General features: G+C 42.7%; 1 long non-coding RNA gene across 1 annotated transcript in view; it reads left to right on the top strand.

Annotated features, from left to right (window-relative positions):
• The window catches only part of LOC127492114 (uncharacterized), a 111,082-nt gene that overhangs the window by 15,972 nt on the left and 74,334 nt on the right, over positions 1-20,776 (top strand). The gene's annotated exons all lie outside the window — the stretch shown is intronic.

The following is a 20,776-nucleotide window of genomic DNA, read 5'->3' as shown; positions in this document are numbered from 1 at the left end:
GAGTGTGCTTATTCTCTTGCTTACTCTCTCATTTGCTGTTGCTGTTGCAAAATAATTTTAAAACAAAACCTCAATCAACTCCTCCAGGAAACATCCTTCCTAAGGCTGATTAACTACTGGTTCTGTTCTACTATATTCCCAAAAAACATCTCTGTCATAATATTTATCATGTTGTATTACTTTTTTCATCTTTCAGAATGTTCTTTTAAAGCCATAGGCTATATTACATTTCTACCTTTCTCAGTATCTATTACCATAGTCACTATCTAAATAATCATTGCAATCAATGCCGTCTTTTAGAGAGCATTTGGGAAGTTTTCATATAAGTGTTGGGTTGTCTCAATAATTGGGAAATACTACATTCAGGGTAGGGGCTGTAGATGATTAACATCTTGCATTAAATAAGACAGTCCCTCATATGAACTGTCTCCTGTTCTGCAAGACATAAATATATTCCACTGAATCTTCCAATAGATGAAAAACCTGTTTGTATTTGTCTAAAACTAGAACCTAGTTCAGTTTTACATATAAATGTTGTTTCAGTTGTCTATTGGTATGCAATAAAACAGCCCAAAACTTGAAGGCTTAAAACAACTCAAGTTTACTATCCCAAGATCCTGTGGGATGACTGACTCAGTGGGGCTGTTCTTTCCACGTGAGGTTGACTGGCACTGCATTAGCTAGGGCTTCCAGTGGCTCACACAGGTGGGTGATCCTGGGGTCTGGAGACACCAGCAGAAGCACTTTGGACTTCTTCATGAGGGCTTTTCACATTGCTTGAACTTCTCATATTGTAGTAGCTGGGTTCCAGGAGAGTGGCTAATGGTGCGACAGTCCTCATTAGGAGTGGGCTCAGAAGTTCCAGAGCAGCATTCAGCAGCTTTCTGTTGATCAAGGCTAAATCAAGGCAGGTTCTCAACTTTCAGGTAGGAACATGTAAACTCTGCTTCTTGATTTTAGAGGGAGCCTCTTATTCACATAAAAGAAGGTGTTTTTTTTTTAACTTCTTTTTTTTTTAACTTTTATTTAATGAATACAAATTTCCAAAGTACAGCTTATGGAGTACAATGGCCTCCCCCCAATAACTTCCCTCCCACCCGCAACCCTCCCCTCTCCCGCTCCCTCTTCCCCTCCATTCACATCAAGATTCATTTTCAATTCTCTTTATATACAGAAGATCAGTTAGCATATATTAAGCAAAGATTTCAACAGTCTGCACCCACACAGAAACACAAAGTGAAAAATACTGTTTGAGTACTAGTCATAGCACTAAATCACACTGTACAGCACATCAAGGCCAGAGATCCCACATGAGGAGTAAGTGCACAGTGACTCCTGTTGTTGACAACAATTTGACACTTTTGTTTATGGCATCAGTAATCTCCCTAGGCTCTAGTCATGAGTTGCCAAGGCTATGGAAGCCTCTTTAACTATACATAGATTATATTTTATTAATTTAATATCAGGATAGTAACAGAATTGTTGCAAAAAGTTATAAGGAGGAGGCACAGTGCTAAGATTGTATAAAAAACACACAAATACCAATCAATCTATGCAAATTGAACTAAGAATACACTGGCTTTCCTGTTGATTCTATGTTTATATCCTCCTTGACCTTAATTTTCTACTTTGATTTATATTTTACTATTTCCAAATATGTGCTCAAAACCTAAATCAATGCAAATCTCCAAGCAATAACAAGCAGAGTAAATAGGAAATAACTAGCTCTCTGTTTTTCCCAATTACTAAAATGTATAATTCCTATAGAATAGATAGTATTTATCTTTTTTTTTTTTTTTGACAGGCAGAGTGGACAGTGAGAGAGAGGGAGAAAGGTCTTCCTTCTGTTGGTTCACCCTCCAATGGCCGCTGCTGCTGGTGCGCTGCGGCTGGCGCACCAAGCTGCTCCAAAGCCTGGAGCCAGGTGCTTCTCCTGGTCTCCCATGGGGTGCAGGGCCCAAGCACTTGGGCCATCCTCCACTGCCTTCCCTGGCCACAGCAGAGAGCTGGCCTGGAAGAGGGGCAACCGGGATAGAACCAGCGCCCTGACTGGGACTAGAACCTGGTGTGCTGGTGCCGCAGGCGGAGGATTAGCCTATTGAGCCGCGGTGCCAACCAATAGTATTTATCTTTAAAATTTATTTTTCTGCCAGTAAAATAGTTTTGTATTTTCTAGTTTGAATTGGATTAATAATCTTTAGATATGTTTATTTATATACCTTAATATGGATAGTTCTCAATTATCATCTACATAATCTTTTTTTGGAATGAAACTGAAATTATACATAACTTTTTTAGATTTCTGACTTGCAAAGTGCTTCAGCTCACAATAAGATATTCTCAAGAGGGAAAAGTACCATTAGACCTTTTAGTGAAGCCAATCTGTACACAAATGTATTTCCCCATGACTTTCCTTAAAATATTAAATACTGTACATAGAATATATTTAGCATCTGAAGCTGCATTCTGTAGACCTGTAACTACTGATAGTCTATTCCTGTGACCTACTACTGATCATGCAAGTGTAGTACGTGAGTCTATATTCAAAGGTTTGTTTTTCAGCATTCCTTCATACCAAAATACATAAGTTGTTACTTGATTATTGAATCATCAAGATTTTTGCATGAAATGATTTTGAAAGCAAGTTGACAAAAAACCCAGATAAATTCACTTATTGTCCTTTGCTGAGGGCTCTTAAAAATATTATTCTCCTGTTCTAGTAGATAGAGGCTACCCTCCTGGCTGGTAGACAAATATTGAGCATTGCTTCTGGTGAACAGACATGACATTCCTGTTCCAGTAGGTAGATGCTATTCTCCTGGTCTGACTGGCAGAAATCTGCCCCCTGGTCTGATAGAGAGGCAAGATCTCAAACTAAAAGTCTTATAAATCATTCAGCATCTACTCAGGAAACAAATGATCTCTGTTACCACTGATGTAAGGCATGAATGGCCCCTGAGAAGTATGTTATGGAAAGGATGTACGAGACATAATTCCTTAACTACTGTTGCTACAATAAGCTCCAGTAAACATTCTCTATTTCCCTTCTTAATCTATTTTGAGGAGGGCAAGAGAAATCTAGCTTCACATCAAGCTTCATCCACATGATTTGTAAAACTTATCACTGGTGTGAAGGTCTCCTGAATATTTGACCACCAAGAAAATCCCCCTAAGCCAACCACTCTGTTGACTCCAGTTTTAGTGTGGGAAACTGGGTCAACCTCAATTCTAGTGTGGCAAGAGAAAAGTCACTTTTACCTTAAAAGTGAAAATACTCACTGATTTAACCATTAATATTCAAAACACTGGCAACACTAAATACCAAAGGTAATTACAGATTTTTTTAACATAATCTTCTTTGTCACCTTTTTTTCTTACTGAAATCAGTCTTTCCTTAACAAGTTAAAAAATCTGCTTAACTTTTTACCAAGGAAAATATAACAAGAAAACTAGGTCATAGTAAGTTCTAGAAGTCAACCCTCTTATATTGTTTGTAATATAGGTGAGGTGCATGGTGTAAGTGATTAATATCTTATTAGCTGACATTCTTTATCCTTACTTCAAAGCAATATAAACTTTCTAGAAATGAACATTGGTGTCTCTAAGCCTTCTAAAAATTGTGTCTCCCGAAGATGTTCACAGAATAGAATGGAAGATTAAATTATATTGATAAACAGAAGCATTGTTTCAAAGAATGTGCATGCACATGTGTGCATGTAGATGCATGTACATACTTGTGGGTGTTTTGGCATGTGTGAGTGAATATAAAATATCTGCCTCCAACAATCTATTTTCTAGCTGCCATCACAGAACTGAAAGACTACCTCTAAATGTCTTTCTTTACCCTGACATAAAATAGTACCAAAAAATCCTGTCCAAGAAAAGTACATCCCTCATTTCAGTGTTTAAAAATAACCTACTGGCCAGTAATACTGTGATTCTTTTTTTTTTTTTTTTTTTGAGAAAAGCCAGCATAAAGCACTTTATAGCAGTAATAAAACTCAAAACTCATATGTAATGCTGGGGGCAGCAAGTATCTTTTGCCAAATCACTACACAGGACAGAGAATCAGATCAGCACAGAGAGCCAAGCATCAAACACTGGGAGATGCAGAAGCTGCAGTGATATGACTAGCATAATCACTTTCTCAAGAAAACACTCAAAGATGTGTCATGATGCCTGGGCTTTTCTTGGGTGAAGATCTACAAATGGCTCCTTCAATTTAAACTTTTAATTCAAATTTCTTAAAATTTAAAAAGTGTTGGAATTTGGATAGTTAAGAGACTATAAAAGTTCTGAAAATCTACTAGAGAAATCACAGGATGGGGAAAAAAAATAAGCTAGGTCACAAAGAAGGCTTCAGTGGTCCCTGCTGCCCAGGGAAGGTACCTGTAGTGTCTAGCATTACAGTGAAGTGATTTGGTACAAGAGACAGAGGTTTTCTTGGAGGCTGGGCTGGGGCTGTGGAGGCAAAGGCCATCCCTAGTTCATCCTGGGCAGGGCTGTTATCCATCCCTAGGCCTCTCTCTGATTGGAGAATAATTCAGCCCTCATCAGCATCTCACATCTGCTGTAGCTTTTCAGTGCAGCAAGACTGCTTAATACATAATAGATGCAAATTTCATCCAAAAAATAGATTCTTACAAACCCCATCCACCCAACACTAACTCCTGTTCTAAAGGTATCCAATCACTTCTGCTGCTGATACCTGAACACATCTTAACTGGAAGCCTAGATCCAAGACTGGAACAGAATCTTCACTCCAAAATAAGAAAAACATAAAATGAGTCACTTGTTTACGGAGTGTCATTTAGGCGAACACACATGCAAGCAGGGAAAGAGGAAATGGGGCTGTGAGAGGCAAAGCTGAATGACAGAACACAGTCTGGCAGATGTTTGTACGGAGTTTGCTATGGAATCACAGCAAAGCTCTGGATGGATTTGTGTGCACGTGTCTGGAGTACCAGACCCCCTCCATGGCAGATCCAAGACCAGGGAGCTAAGGGAGGAGGCCATTCCTGTCACTCCAGTTTTAGAAGCTCAACATCAAAACCCATAGTGCCAGGTGGTGGGTTGATGCCCAGTAGTACCATAGGCATAGCCTGGGGTGATGGTCAGTTTGGCTGGCTGAGCCACACTCACCTGGGTCAACTCTTCTTCCCAGCTTTGGATCATCACCTGCTTGGCCAGCATATACTTAAAGGACTTGTTTCCGTCTTGAGAGGAATTAAATTTCTTTGTATTTTTGAGTATGCTGGTTTAGTGCACCACGCAGGTCTGGCTGTGCTTGTCTCCTAGGGGAGACACTACCTTGGTGGCGGTGGGTGGCAAGATGAGCAGTGTGGACAAGAGCAGACTTATAGCAGCTCTGTTCTTCCAGTAATGTTACAATTCTAACATTCAAAATACTTGTGGAGTTTTAGCTTATTGAAGTAATTGTTTTTCTGTAAATTGCACAGATCTGATCAATATTGAATAAACTATTCAAAGTATCAAAATCTCACTGTAATGATTCTGTCTTTTGAGTGACTGATGATAGAGCTGACTTGCCATAGACTCCTACAGAAATCGTGTGCTAAGTCATGTGAATTTATCACCACATGTAGTTATAATGTCCTATTGTTAAAGTCAGAGAACTTTTGGGGCTATTGTACAGTTTAATTTATTTGACCCCCATTGATATAAGGAGTCTCCGAAAGTTCATGGAAGGAGTTGGCGTTGTGGTACAGTGGGTTAAGTCACCTGTTGCAATCCCGGCATCCCATATTGCAGCACTGATTTGATCCAGATTTGCATCCCTGTTTATGTGCTGGAATAGTAGCTGAAACTTTCCTGGGTACTTAGGTCCCTAGCACCAATGTGGGAGAACTAGATGGAGTTCCAGGCTCCTGGCATTGCCCCAGGCATTCTGGCCACTTGGAGGAGTGAACCAGTAGATGGAAGATCTCTTTATTTGTCTCCCCTTCTCTTTCTCTTTCACTCTGCCATTCAATTTTTTTAAAGTTCATAAAAGTGCTTTTTTACTAAAAATCTTTATATAAATATCAAAATTTTTTGCACCAAAATAAAATTATCTTAAAATTCCATTTTCCATGAACTTATTTTTTATTTCTTTATTCAAGAGGCGGAGAGAGAAGGTAAGGGAGATAGACAGAGCTCCCCTCTGCTGACTCATTCTCTGATTGCCCAATGTATACACCAAATCCAGGAGTTGGGAACTCAACTTGGATCTCCTATGTGGGTGTCAGGGACCTAACTGCCTGAGTCATCACCTGTTGTCTTTCAGGTTATGTCCATTTTGTTGCAAATGGCAGAATTTCTTTTTTTTTTTTTTACTATTGTGTAGTATTCCATGGTATATACATCCCATAATTTCTTTATCCAGTCTTAGTTGATGGACATTTGTCTTAATTCCAGATTTTAGCTATTGTGGTACTGATTTCATTTTCCTTGGGTAGATTCCCAGGAGTGGGATGGCTGGGTCATATGGTCGGTCTATATTCAGATTTCTGAGGTATCTCCATATTGTCTTCCACAGTGGCTGTACAAGTTTAAATCCCCACCAACAGTGGATTGGGGTATCTTTTCCCCCACACCCTCACCAGCTTCTATTGTTTTTTGATTTTTGTGTGAAAGCTATCCTAACGGGGGTGAGGTGAAATCTCATTGTGGATTTGATTTGTGTTTACCTGATGTCTAGTGATCCTGAACACTTTTTCATGTGTCTGTTGGATATTTGGATTTCCTCTTTTGAAAAATTCCTGTAGAAGTCCTTTTTCCATTTATTAACTGGGTTGTTTGTTTTGTTGTTGTTGCATTTCATGAGCTCTTTATATATTTTGGATGCTAATCTTTTATCAAAGTTGCGTAGTTTGCAAGTAATTTCTCCCATTCTATCAGTTGCCTCTTCACTTTGCTGAGTGTTCCTTTTGCAGTGCAGAAGCTCCTCAGCTTGATGTCATCCCATTTGTCAATTTGGGCTTTGATTGCCTGTGCTTCTAGGGTCTTTCCAAGAAGTCTTTGCCTATGCCAATGTATTGCAGGGTTTCCCCAATGTTTTCTAATAATTTGATGTTATTGCATTGTTGATTTTGATCTTTAATCCATTTTCAGTAGATTTTTGTGTAGTAAGGTGTAGGATAGGGGTCTCGCTTCATACTTCTGCATGTGGAGATCCAGTTTTCCCAGCACCATTTGTTGAAGAGACTGTTTTTGCTCCAGAGATTGATTTTAGCTCCTTTCTCAAAGGTAAATTGTTTGTAGATGCATGGGTTGGCACCTATAATTTCTACAAGGTTATTCTCTTAAGTCTATTTACCAGACTGATTAAATAATAATCAAATGATCAAAACTAGCATTGAGAACCCAGAAAACCCTGTGTCTTTCAGAAGTTGGCTTATGAAATTATTTAGGCTATTTAATAGTTTGCAAACAAAAAGCACTAATTTGGAGACAGAGGAGCCTGACTTCAAAACCTATTTTTACCGTTTACTAGTTCTGTAATCTGTATCCATACTTAACTTCTCTGTGCCCCAATTAAGTCAGTCATGAAATGCAAAGAATGACCTTTGATTTCCAGGGTTGTTATAAGAATAACAGAATAATCCTGTATATAATAGATTCATAACATTTTATCATTCTTTAAAATAAAGCCATGGAACAGTATCTATATGGATAAAGGAAAACTGATTAATGTGGAAAACAAAATTGCTTCATGCTTTAACAGTTTCTTCCCATAATATATTAACTTTCTTTTAAAAAAATAGTGGCTGCTAAGTTTCGTGTCAATTGAGATAAACAACCTCAAGTTAATTTACAATAAGTTGTCACTTTATAAGCCACTTCTCTTTTTTGTTTCCTCTTTAATTAATAGTGCTCCAAATGTTGTCTCAATCTTCCTTTCTTCCTTCTCACTTTGCAACTGTGTGATTCAAAATAAATAAATAGACTTTTAAAAAAGACATATATGTCCTAAATAGCACTCTGGCCTCAGAATCAGCCCTAAAGGCATTCGGAGCTGGCTGAAAAGCTCATGAGAGTATTTCAGGCATGGAAAGCCAAGACACTCTGGCAAAAGATCTCTGTGAGTGAGATCTCAGTGGAAAGAACAGGTCTTCAAAGAAGGAGGTACCTTTCTCTGAAGGGAGGAGAGAACCTCCACTTTGACTATGACCTTGTCTAAACAAGATAAGAGTCGGAGAACTCAGAGGGCTTCCATAGCCTTGGAAACTCATGACTGGAGCATAGGGAGATTACTGATGCCATAGACAGGAGTGTCAATTGGTAAAGTCAACAACAGGAGTCACTGTGCACTTACTCCTCATGTAGGATCTCTATCCTTAATGTGCTGTACATTGAGATTTAATGCTATAACGAGTACTCAAACAATATATTTCACTTTGTGTTTCTATGGGGGTGCAAACTGTTGAAATCCTTACTTAATGCATACTAAACTGATCCTCTGTAAAAAAAAAAAAAAAAAAAAAAAAAAAAAGAAAAGAAATTATCAATTCCCAACTTGACTCTCACTGGGATTAAACATGACAATAGGTCTGATCTGATTTCATCATCATTTAAAAAAAATCATCTATTATTTTTCACTTTATGTTTCTGTGTGGGAGCAAACTGTTGAAATCCATACTTAATGTATACTAAGCTGATCTTCTGTATATTAAGATAATCGAAAATGAATCTTGATGTGAATGGAAGGGGAGAGGGAGTGGGAAAGGGGAGGGTTGTGGGTGGGAGGCACGGTATGGGGGGGAAGCCATTGTAATCCATAAGTCGTACTTTAGAAAATTATATGCATTAAATAAAAGTAAAAAAAAAAAAAGACATATATGGAAAATGTATAGTATGCGGAAAACAGCTCTGCATGTACTCCAAAAATGTTTTTAAAGAATTTCACTTAGTCACAATGGCATCATTACATCTAAGAAACATAATAGTTTTATAATATTATTTAATATCCAGTCTAAAATCAAGTTCTCATAGTTGTCTCCTAGGACCTTCTGTACATGTCTATTTGAGTCTTTTGAATTTGATCATTCTTTTGTCTTTCTCTCTTTTTTTTTTTTAATATTTATTTATTTGTTTGAAAGTCAGAGTTACATAGAGAGATGGAGAGGCAGGTCTTCCAGTCTGTTGGTTCACTCCCCAGATGGCCACAGCAGCCAGGGATGAACCAGGCCAAAGCCAGGAGCTGAGAGCTTCTTCCACATTTTCCACAATGGTGGCAGGGGCCCAAATACTTGGGTCATCTTCCATTGTTTTTCCTAGGCCATTAACAGAGCTGCATTGGATGTGGAGCAACTGGGACACAAAGCTGCACCGATATGGGATACAGGCAGCAACATTACTGGCTACACAGCAATGCTGGTCCCTCTTTTGTCTCTTTTAAACCAGAACATTCCTTGACCAACATTCTTTTTTCATATTACTGAGTGTTGGAAGAGTCCAGGCTGGTTGTCTTATCTACTGTGTCCAATATCTTTATTGTTTCCACTATGTTGCTTAATCTATTCTATTCTCTACTTTTCATATAGACTGAAATTTAGGTCTAGACTCATTAAATTCAGGTTAATCACAGGTAATGTTTTGACTCCATATGTTATTAGGAGATAAATAATGTCAGGTTGTCCCATTACTTGTGATACTAAGTGTGATCACTAAGCTTGGATAGGAACTGTCAGATCTCCACATGGTAAAGTTGCATTTTATCCTTTGGAAATAATAACCTCAGAAGTAATACTTAGGCACTGTGTGGTTTATCTTGTTCTCCAAACACCTTCTACTTGATGACTTTCTAATTATATCATGCTAAAAAGAAATTTTTAGTAACTGTTTTGTGTTTTAAATACTTGCATAAGGGTGCTAGAGTTTTGGTATATATGAATGAATAAATTTTTTTGACAGCCAGAGTAGACAGTGAGAGAGAGACAGAGAGAAAGGTCTTCCTTTTGCCATTGGTTCACCCTCCAATGGCCGCCGCGACCCGTGCCCTGTGGCCAGCGCACTGCGCTGATCCGAAGGCAGGATCCAGGTGCTTCTCCTGGTCTCCCATGCGGGTGCTAGGGCCCAAGCACTTGGGCCATCCTCCACTGCACTCCCGGCCACAGCAGAGAGCTGGCCTGGAAGAGGGGCAACCAGGACAGAATCCGGCGCCCCGACTGGGACTAGAACCCCGTGTGCCGGCACCGCTAGGTGGAGGATTAGCCTATTGAGCCATGGCGCCAGCTATGAATGAATAAATTTTAATTATAATTTACTATTATTATTCTATAGGTAGTTTGACCTAGAAACAATATTCTTTATGTCGCTCCCCCTCTCCATGGAGGAACGACACTAAACCCTGCCTAGGCTTCATATCCGAGTCACGGCACCATTATGTCGCTCCCCGTCTTCGTGGAGGAACGACACAGGACCCTGCGCTGTTCTTTCGTCTGCTCGGCCCTCCCCGGGTTTGCTGCTGGTTCTTCCCGGGTTGGCTGCTGGTCCTTCCCGGGTTGGCTGCTGGTCCTTCCCGGGTTGGCTACCGTCCCTTCCACCTCCGTGGAAGGGCAGTTCCCCCTGCCACATTCCCCACTTCCACGGGGGAGCGGCACACCGCCGGCCGGCTCTCTCGGGGGCTACACAGGTGTTCCCCTTAGATGTTCCCCTTAGATGTTCCTGGTGCATGTTGTCTCTCTCCTCCTTTATAAAGGTCCTCCTCCGCCAATCCCAACTCGGCTGCCCACACGCCGAGTACGCTGCTCTCCTCCAATCAGGAGCAGGATCAGCTCCTGGAGGTCATCACTCAAGTTGGCAAGAGGCAGCTGTGTAGAAGCTGTTGCCTCCTCTCCCAGCGCCATATTATGGGAGAGCAGATGCATAGAATAAGTCTTAATTCCAGTAACTCAGTCCAGTCTGGGTTGCTCCCCACACTTTATTACAGTGTTATGATATGAATTGTGTCCTCCCACTAACTCATATATTGAAGCCCTAACCCTCAATCGGGTTAATGCTATTTGGACTTAGAACCTTTGAGAGAGAACTGGAATTCAGATAAGATCATGAGGCTGGGGCCCTAATGGTGAAAATATTGGTGATTTTTTAAAAAGTCTGTTTTATTTGATAGAGAGCCAGAGACAGATCTTCCATCTGCTGATTTACTCCCCAAATTCCCGTAACAGCTGATGCTTGGTCAGATCAAATCCTGGAGATAGGAATTCAGTTTGTGTCACATGGATGGGAGGGATTTAAGTGCCTGAGCCATTATGGGCTGCCTACTGTGGTACACAGTAGCAGAAAGCTGGAATAGAAAGCGTGGAAGTGTAGCAGGGACTTGTGTGGGATACAGGAATCCCTAGCAGCATCTTAACCATGGTGGCAAACATCTGCTCCAAGAATTGAGTGCTCTTACAAGAAGAGATAACAGAATGTGCTGTCTTTTTCTTTTTCTTTTCATTCTCTTTCCTTTTTTTTTTTTTTTTTTTTTTTGACAGAGTGGATAGTGAGAGAGAGAGACAGAGAGAAAGGTCTTCCTTTTTGCCGTTAGTTCACCCTCCAATGGCCGCCACGGCTGGCGCGCTGTGGCCAGCGCAATGCGCTGATCCAAAGGCAGGAGCCAGGTGCTTCTCCTGGTCTCCCATGGGGTGCAGGGCCCAAGCACTTGGGCCATCCTCCACTGCCTTCCTGGGCCACAGCAGAGAGCTGGCCTGGAAGAGGGGCAACCGGGAAAGAATCTGGCGCTCCGACCAGGACTAGAACCCCGTGTGCCGGCACTGCTAGGTGGAGGATTAGCCTATTGAGCTGCGGCGCCGGCCTTTCCCTTTCTTTCTATCTGACCAATGTCTATATGGACATAGCATTTTTAAAAAGATTTATTTATTTTGAGAGGCAGACACACACACACACACACAGAGAGAGAGAGAGAGAGAGAGAATTTTTTTCAACTGCTGGTTCACTCCCCAAATGGCTACAACAGCTGGAGCTGGGCCAATCTGAAGCCAGGAGCCTGGAGCTTCTTCCATGTCTCCCATGCAGGTGTAGGGACCCAAGGACCTGGGCCATCCTCCACTGCTTTCCCAGGCCACAGCAGAAAGCTGGATCAGAAGTAGAGCAGCTGGGACTCCAACTGGTGCCCATATGGGATGCTGGCACTGCAGACAGTGGCTTTACCTGCTACACCACAGCACTGGCCCCTGTACATAGCTTAAGGTGGCCATCTGAAAACTAGCTGTGGGACCCTCACTGGAACCCTACCATGCTGGCACCCTGATCTCCAACTTCCAGCCTCCAGAACTGTGAGAAAATAAATTTCTGTGTTTGAAGCCATCCAAAATACAATATTTTGTTATGGCAGCCCAGGCTGATTAACACATATTGTGTTCTAAGTGGTAGAGAATGCACTACCCCATCTCTGCTTCTAAATTTATTGGATGTTGCTGAACGTTTTCTTAGGAAATATGACTACCTATTCTGAATTGTACAAACTGTCTGTTTAGTTGGTGCAGTACAGACAAGGAATTCACCTGGTTGCTTGGAGCTCAGTGGGGCTAGCCTTTCACTATAATGAAGAGTGAGCATCATTATAAATAAATAGTGAACTTTCTTCTCCAGGCTTTTATTCCTTACAGTTATTTTTTAAGAAAAGTTATTTATTTGAAAGAATTACAGCAAGAGAGGGAAAGACATAGAGAAGAGAGAGATCTACTAGCCACTGGTTCACTCCTCAAATGGCTGCAATGAATAGGGCTGGGCCAAGCAAAACCAGGAGCCGGGAGCTAGTTCCTGGTCTCCCACATGGGTGCAGGGGCCCAAGCACTTTGGGCCATCCTCCACTGCTTTCATGGGTACATCACCAGGGATCTGGATTGGTAATGGAGCATTGGGGACTTGAACTGGTGCTTATATGGTGTGCTGGGCTGCAGATGGTATCTTAACCTCCTATGTCACAGTGCCAGTCCACAATACATTTTTTTTTAAAGATTTATTTTATTTATTTGAAAGAGTTACAGAGAGTTGTAGAGACAGAGAGAGAGGTCTTCTATCCGCTGGTTCACTCCCCAGATGGCTACAATGGCCAGAGCTGCGCCGATCCAAAGCCAAGAGCCAGGAGCTTCTTCCAGGTCTCACATGAGGGTACAGGGGCCCAAGGACTTGGGCCAGCTTCTACTGCTTTCAGAGGCCATAGCAGAGAGCTGCATTGGAAGAGGAGCAGCCAGGACTAGAACCGGTGCCCATATGGAATGCTGGTGCTTCAGGCCAGGGCTTTAACCTGCTGTGCCGTAGCGCCAGCCCCCACAATAAATTCTTAAAGGTGGGAAAACTTTGTTACAGTTACAAACCTCCCTAAGCCTTATGATTTGAATTGCTGGTTGGCATTCCAGAAAGACTACACTGAGTTCATTATGCTAGCTGTTTGTAAATGTTCACTTCAATACTATGCTCCTCAATGTTAATTTAATAATAACTATGATTAAAAATATTTTATGGATTATAGTAGGAAAGTATATTTCTTTGTTTACTATTTTTGCATTTTGATGTATTTAATTAATACACTGGTATTTTCATCAGTAAATTGTTATGGTCATGACATTGCAAATTTTGTTATGGCAATTTCATCATTTTCTTTTTAATGAATGCTCAATAACAATAAACCAGTTGGTGTTTTACTGTAAATTAGTTTTTACAGTTTGGCTTATGAAGAGGACTATTTTATTAGAGATAGCATGTTCCTACCAGCATTAAAGGCACACCAGGAAATGTGGAGGAAAAAATATTTCTGCACATCTTATTTTTAGAAAGCCTCTTTCTTTCTTTCTTCCTTTCTTCCTTTCCTTTCCTTTCCTTTCCTTTCCTTTCCTTTCCTTTCCTTTCCTTTCCTTTCCTTTCCTTTCCTTTCCTTTCCTTTCCTTTTCCCTTCCTTTTCCCTTCCTTTTCCCTTCCTTTTCCCTTCCTTTTCCCTTCCTTTTCCCTTCCTTCCTTCCTTCCTTCCTTCCTTCCTTCCTTCCTTCCTTCCTTCCTTCCTTCCTTCCTTCCTTCCTTCCTTCCTTCCTTCCTTCCTTCCTTCCTTCCTTTCTTTCTTTCTTTCTTTCTTTCTTTCTTTCTTTCTTTCTTTCTTTCTTTCTTTCCCTTTCCTTATTTCTTTCTCTCTGTTTATTTATTTGGAAGTCAGAATTATACACAGAGAGGAGAGGCAGAGAGAGAGAGAGAGCTCTTCCATCCACTGGTTCACTTTCCAATTGGCCGCAATGGCTGCAGCTGCATTGATCAGGAGCCAGGAGCTTCCTCTGGGTCTCCCACATAGGCCATCTTCCACTGCTTTCCCAGATCCTTGCAGAGAGCTGGATTGGAAATGGAGCAGCCAGGACATGAACAAGTGCCCATATGGGATGCTGGCACTCCAGGCGTCGGCTTTACCCGCTACACCACAGCGCTGGTCCCTGGAAAGCTTATTTCTTTTTTAAATTTTATTTTATTTTATTTTATTTTTTGACAGGCAGAGTTAGACAGTGAGATAGAGAGACAGGCAGAAAGGTCTTCCTTTTTTCCATTGGTTCACCCCCACAAGTGGCTGCTGTGGCCGGCACGCTTAGAAAGCTTATTTCTAACATGCACGTTTGAGAATCAAGCAGGCTAAGTATATTCTACATCATAGTCATTCTACATCCTAGCCATTTCCTAGTGGATGTTTGATTCTCGTAATTATTTTAGCAACATATATGAATGTATTTACTGATTATCTAAAGTATGTCCATGTGCAGGGAGCAAGTTTGAAAACTTTTCTTCTGTTGCTATCGGACAACAGAAGTTTCTGTTAAGAATTTTTGATATGGTCATGCTATCAATTACCAGAATCATAAATAATGGACCTGCTAAAGAAAGTTTAAAATGATAATTTTACTAGGTCTGCTTTGAAATTGGGTTTTTTTTTTTTATTTAAAAATTCTTCTTTGGCGCTGGCACGTAAGTGCGGTGGGTGAAAGCTATGGCCTGCTTCTCCAGCATCCCATATGGGTTTTGATTCAAGTTCTGGCTGCCTCACTTCTCATCTAGCTCCCTGCAAATGTGTCTGAGAAAGCAGCAGAGGATGACCCAAGTCCTTGGGCCCCTGCATCCATATGGGAGACCTGGAGGAAGCTCCTGGCTCCTGACTTCAGTCTAGCACAGGCTAGTCATTGTGGCCATTTGGGGAGTTAATCAGTTGATGAAAGATCTCTTTCTCTCTCCCTCTCCCTCCCTCCCTCCCTCCCTCCCTCCCTCTCTCTCTCTCTCTCTCTGTGTGTGTGTGTGTGTGTATGTGTGTGTGTGTGAGAGACTCTCCTTCTCTCTCTGTAACTCTGCCTTTCAAATAATTAAATAAATATTTTTAATTTGATTGTTTAAGCTCATTTTCCTCCTTCTGCAAACTTTTCTAGCTCTAGCCTGAAAATTTTTCCTTCTTCATATACTTTCTTTACGATCAGATTAGAAAACCAATAATGCTCAACTCTGGTTACTGATTTGTCAAATAATACTACTCTACGGCATAGCCAAATGTCATCTTCATTTTCTATAATGAACTTTGTGGCCATTCAGCTTGCTGGTACACTTTGAGAAGCAGACATGGCCTTAAAGACTGAGATATCTGAATTATGATTTTTTGTTACCAACAACATAGCCTGATATGTTTTCCATATGGTGACATGACTTGCAGAAATATAGAATTTTGCTCATATTTATCAGTTATACTTTGCTTTATTTTGTAATTCTGGATCTGGCTAATTTTCTTTACCTCCTTTCAATATCTTTTACTAATCACTTTACTCCTGCAGAGTTTTGATATGAATATTTGTTTTAGGAAATTGAATCTTCTTGGTTTAATTTCAGTTTAAATTCTTTGAAAATAACTAAAAGCTCTGTCACTTAAAAAAATCAGCTCTATAATACTGTGGCTCATATACTGACATTTCACCACCCTTACAAGTCTTCTAATGCCTAGTTGAAATCCTCCCTGTTGTAATTTATAATTTTTATAATTATAATATTTATAATTATTTTCTTCCATTTGAATAGAACCCTTTTTCATATTCTTAAAGACTCAGTTCCTCTCAGATCTTCTTTACTTCAGGTCATATAAATTCAACTGCCTTATTCAAACTTTCCTAAATTTTACCTGTCCCCCTTTAAAGACTTCCTCAGAGTTGCCATGCAGAACTTTATGAAAGTTTTGACTAATGTATACCTACTGGCACAGTGTTAAGTCATTTGTATGCCCATGGGATCTAGAAGTCAATGGAGTCATGAAAAGAAAAGGACATGGAAGAAATCAGTAAAGGCCAAATAACGACCCTCATCAACCCTCTGGCGAAGACAAGTCAGGCAGCAGAGGGTCTTTCCTGTTAGTCATTGTGTGAACCAAGTAGATGGAAGTATTTCTATTCCCATAGTGCATTGATTTAAGTATTAAGAAAGTGCCATTTTGGAGCCGGCACCGTGGCTCACTTGGTTAATCCTCAGCCTGCAATGCCGGCATCCCAAATGGGTGCCGGTTCTAGTCCCGGTTGCTCCTCTTCCAGTCCAGCTCTCTACTGTGGCCTAGGAGGGCAGTGGAGGATGACCCAAGTGCTGGGGCCCTGCACCCGCATGGGAGACCAGGAGGAAGCACCTGGCTCCTGGCTTTGGATTGGCACAGCTCCGGCTGTGGTGGCCATTCAGGGAATGAACCAACAGAAGGAAGACCTTTCTCTCTGTCTCTCTCACCATAACTCTACCTGTCAAATAAGTTAAAAAAAAAAAGAAAGTGATATTTCAAAATTAATGAAAGAAATGGAACTTTCTGATGGACTAGTTTTGAATGACAGACTTGGTCAATGGATTCTGCTTAACTTACTTGAAGCCACTAAATCAATTCATTGAATATGCACTTAAAATGTGATCTTTTTTTTTAAAAAAAGATTTATTTGAAAGTCAGAGTTACACAGAGAGAAAGAGAGCAGAGAGAGTGAGAGAGAGAGAGAGAGAGAGAGAGAGAGGTCTTCCATCCATGGTTCACTTCCCAGTTGACTGCAACAGCCAGAGCTGTGCTGATCCAAAGCCAGGGGCCAGGAGCTTCCTCTAAGTCTTCCCATGCCGGTGCAGGGGCCCAAGGACTTGGGCCATTTTCCATTGCTTTCCCAGGCCATAGTAGAGAGAGAGCTGGATTGGAAGTGGAGCAGCTGGAACTTGAACCTGTGGGGAGCAACCCGGACTGGACTGAGTTACTGGAATTAAGACTTATTCTATGCATCTGCTCTCCCACAATATGGCGCTGAGAAGGGAGAAACAGCTTCTACACAGCTGCCTCCAGTTCAACCAATAAACAGCAGGACCTGCTCCTGATTGGAGGAGAGCAGCGTACTCAGCGTGTGGGTAGCAGAGTTGGGATTGGCGGAGGAGGACTATAAAGGAGGAGAGAGACAACATGCACCAGGAACATCTAAGAGGAACACCTGTGCAGCCCCCGAGAGAGCCGGCCGGCGGTGTGCCGCTCCCCCGCGGAAGTGGGGAATGTGGCAGGGGGAACCGCCCTTCCACGGAGGTGGAAGGGTCGGTAGCCAACCCGGGAAGAACCAGCAGCAAACCCGGGGAGGGCCGAGAAGACAAAAGAACAGCGCAGGGTCCTGTGTCGTTCCTCCACAAAGACGGGGAGCGACATAATGGTGCCGTGACTCGGATATGAAGCCTAGGCAGGGTTTAGTGTCGTTCCTCCATGAAGAGGGGGAGCGACATAATGGTGCCGTGACTCGGATATGAAGCCTAGGCAGGGTTTAGTGTCGTTCCTCCATGAAGACGGGGAGCGACATAATGGTGCCGTGACTCAGATAAGGAAACCTAGGAGGGAAGAAACAGGAAGAAATGGGAAAATACCGGAGAGAGAGACTAGCAAAGAGCTTAGGGAAAAGCCGGACGGAAAAGGTGCCGGAAGAAGCTATTGAAAGCCTAGGCATAGATTCGGATACGGACTGTGGGAAAGAAGTTAGGATTTAAAGTGAAAGCAAGAAGAAACTTAGACTCAGATACGGACTGCAGGTTGAAAGTGAAAGTGAAACCTATAAGAAACTTAGACTTGGATACGGACTGTGGGGAGAGGCCAGGAGAAATGAGGGAGGAATATTGTTGGAAGAAAACTTAGGGAAACATACCGGGTAGAGAAAAATGTTAGGGAGGATGAAGCCGCGAGGGCAGGCCGAGGCGGAGACGAAAGCTACTTTGGGATTCGTCGAGTTAGCCCGGGAATAAGGGGTGAAAAGTTAAAACCAGAAGCGGAAACGTAAGCCAGGTTGGAATCCGTCAGATTAGCCCAGGGAGCAAAGGACGGGAAGCCAAATCGTGGGGCGGAAACGTGTGCTGGGTTGGAATTCACTAGGTTAGTCCAGGGAACTTGGATTGAATGCCAGCGGCGGAGACGTGAGCTACGCTGTGTGATTCGCGGAAGCCGCCGTGTGCAGAGAGAGCACGGGGCGTGAATAGATAGGGAACGCGGGGCTGGTGCGAGGCCGTGGTGCGGACGCGAAGGGCGTGGAGACCGCGGAGTGTGCGCGCGAAGCCGAGCCGCGCAGAGCTGGGAGCCCGCCGGCGGGGCGAGGCGCCGGGAAGCCGCGCAGAGCCATGAAGCTGCCGCGGGGCGGCGAGGCGCCGAGAAGCAGCCTCGGGGCGGGCGCCGGGAAGCCGCAGGGATAAGAGAAACAGAAGTTTAGAAGTAAAATGAGAGAAATAGGAATGCTGGTAGATAGAAGTAAAATAGGAGAAATAGGAATGCCTGGAGATGGGGAAATAGAGAAAAATAAGGCCTCCCCTCAACATGGCAATGAGAGAGCTTGGATTCGGTCTGCCTGATTAGAGAGGTGGTGAGCACCTGCGGGCGGCTAGCAGCTTATGCGCCGCAGGTCACCGAAGACAGGCACGAATTAACATCAATAAGTCTCCCCACAATACCGCAATGAGAAGGCTTGGATTCGGTCTGCCTGATTAGTAAGGCGGTAAGCACCAGCAGGCGGCTCGACCAGAGTATGAGCTGCAGGTCACCGAAGATAGGCACGAACCAACACTAATAAGTCTCCCCACAAGACGGCAATGAGAGGGCTTGGATTCGGTTTGCCTGGTTGGTAGGGCTTGTAAGCACCTGCAGGCAGTTCTGGCAGAGCATGCGCTGCAGGGCACCGAACACAGGCACGCATCAGCGCCTAAAAACCTCCTCACAACATGGCGAAGAGAGGACCCGGATTCGGTTTGCCTGATTGATAGGACTTGTAAGCACCTGTGGGCAACTCTAGCAAGCAGAGCAGAGTGTGTGCCGCGGGACACCGAAGACAGGCGCGTATCAACGCCAAAAAAAAAAATAAAATAAAAAGAAAGGGGGATCTGTGGGGAGCAACCCGGACTGGACTGAGTTACTGGAATTAAGACTTATTCTATGCATCTGCTCTCCCACAATATGGCGCTGAGAAGGGAGAAACAGCTTCTACACAGCTGCCTCCAGTTCAACCAGTAAACAGCAGGACCTGCTCCTGATTGGAGGAGAGCAGTGTACTCGGCGTGTGGGTAGCAGAGTTGGGATTGGCGGAAGAGGACTATAAAGGAGGAGAGAGACAACATGCACCAGGAACATCTAAGGGGAACATCTAAGAGGAACACCTGTGCAGCCCCCGAGAGAGCCAGCCGGCAGTGTGCCACTCCCCCGCGGAAGTGGGGAATGTGGCAGGGGGAACCGCCCTTCCACGGAGGTGGAAGGGTCGGTAGCCAACCCGGGAAGAACCAGCAGCAAACCCGGGGAGGGCCGAGAAGACAAAAGAACAGCGCAGGGTCCTGTGTCGTTCCTCCACTAAGACGGGGAGCGACAGAACCAGTGCCCACATGGGATGCTGGCACTGCAGGCGGCGGCTTTACCTACTAAGCCACAGCACTGGCCCCAAAATGTGATCTTAATACTAACATTGATCCAGATATACTTTTACCCTGGGATGGTAGTATAGTTGTTCACATCTCTGTGCCCTAATCAGTGGTGTGCTACCTAACAACAATAGAACAACTTTTGCTTTTTTGTCCATTAAAATAGTGACTATGCAGGGCAGAAATTTGATGCAGTGGTTAAAGGTGCTTGGGATGCCTATATACCAAACTAGAGCTTCCTGCTGATGCTCACCTGAGAGGCAGCAGATGATGGCTCAAGTAGTTGGGTTCCTGCCATACTCATGGGATGGATGTTTCCCAGCTTTTGCCCAGCCCAGTCCTGGCTGTTGCTGGCATTTAGGCAGTGAACCAGTGAATGGGAGATTCTCTCTCTCTCTCTCTCTTTCTTTCTCTTGTTCTTGCATTCATACTCTCTCTGCCTTACAAGTGCATAAAATACATAGCCATTAAAAAAATTAGTGACCATGGCTCATATTTTAAGCTCTAACAAACCACATAAAAATAACATGGCAAAAATGAATAAAAATTATTTTTAACCTGTTGATTTTGACTTGACTTTATTGTGAAACAGCAACTCTATTTATTCTTAGACTATTCACTCCAGTCAAATTTATTATCTAGGGAACGTAAAGAGCCTAAATGGTGGTGACTGAGTCAAATTCTATTAGCAAGCGCAGTGTGAGACAACATCTGTATAGCTACTGTATCATGCAAAATAGTGTTCCTAGGTTAGTGATGAGGGGGCATAGTAGCTCAACATTTCCTTTTCTGTTCTTCTGTTTTCCATTCTTAGGTTCTTTTCATTCCCAGATTGTGTTTGCCTTATGGTCACTGCATAGTATATATACAGTGAGCTCTGTAG

This window comes from Oryctolagus cuniculus, chromosome 9, assembly GCF_964237555.1.
Source record: "Oryctolagus cuniculus chromosome 9, mOryCun1.1, whole genome shotgun sequence".
NCBI classification, from domain to species: domain Eukaryota; kingdom Metazoa; phylum Chordata; class Mammalia; order Lagomorpha; family Leporidae; genus Oryctolagus; species Oryctolagus cuniculus.
Note: the sequence above shows the minus strand (reverse complement) of the source record. Positions and strands in the feature narration are given on the sequence as shown.